This window comes from Chaetura pelagica, unplaced genomic scaffold, assembly GCF_000747805.2.
Source record: "Chaetura pelagica isolate M959 unplaced genomic scaffold, ChaPel_1.0 scaffold363, whole genome shotgun sequence".
Lineage (NCBI taxonomy): Eukaryota > Metazoa > Chordata > Aves > Apodiformes > Apodidae > Chaetura > Chaetura pelagica.
The window spans coordinates 515,374-516,504 of NW_009952720.1; positions in this window are offsets into that span (position 1 = coordinate 515,374).

A 1,131-nucleotide genomic window follows, 5' to 3' on the forward strand; every position below is an offset into this window, starting at 1 on the left:
CCACTGCTTCCCCTGTGCCACCCCAGCCCCCACACCCCGCCCCCATATTTTTAGTCCATACCTCTCAGATTTATCATCAGGCCAACAAGATTACACACGCCTGCTGCCTCCATCCTCTTAAGCACCTGGAGCAAATTTCTGTCCTGTCCTCTTCCTCATTTCCCTTCCCACCCAGGGTCCCAGCAGGGACCCCCCTGTGCCCAAGCAGCCCATGGACACCCAGCTGGACCTGACCCTCCTCACATCGATGCATCTCTGGAGCATCTCTGTGCTCCTGCAGCCCTGCCAAGCCTCAGCACTGCGCTGGGGGTGCATTTAAAATGCAAAAGAGGGAAATGTTCCCTTCACCGCCCCTACCCCCCCCCACACACACACACTGGACCAGACCTACCTACAGCTCTCAGCATCCTGCAGTGAGACCCCTGAGTCCCAGTCCCCATCACTTGCTGGCACTTCTGAAAAGGAGGAGGACAGGGGAAGCATCAGCTTGGCCAGACTGCAGTCCCCCCCCTGCACCCCCAGCCCCATGGCTCAACACATCCTAACCAAATCCCTTTTTGGGGGGCTAACTTTCTACAGGGTGTCCCAGCTGCCCAGCTCCAGAGGAGGGGGGGGTGGGATGGCATCACCCAGCACAGGGTGCTCCCCCAGGGACGGGGGCTGCGGGGGCATCAGGGCATCTCCTGCTTTCAGACGAGAAATTAATTCCCTCTCCTGGTGGCAGCTTGCAAAGGGAAGGTGGTGCCTGCAGACCCCGAGTGGCCCAGATGGTGGGTGTCTTGCTCTTGCTGTTAGCAGTGAAATTCCTCAGCAGGGCACAGGAGGGGACCCCCAGCACCTCGATTTGTTGATGGGCATCTTCAACAGCTACCGGTGAAAGGGATGCAGCCCCCACAGTAGGTGGGGCAGCCCCCCCAGGGGACAGGGCAGCCTTGGGGGTGCAAACCAGCTGTGCTCACAGGGTAACAGGCTGGAGGACGGCACCAAAGGACCCACCCCTGCTTCCCAAAGCCTTTTGCCCAGGCTCCCAGTGGAACTCCTGGCTCTCAGTGGAACTCCTGGCTCCCTGCCCCAAACACCCACCGGGCAGGGCGAGGCCCAGCACCTCCTGCAGCAGCTGCCGGTTGCTCT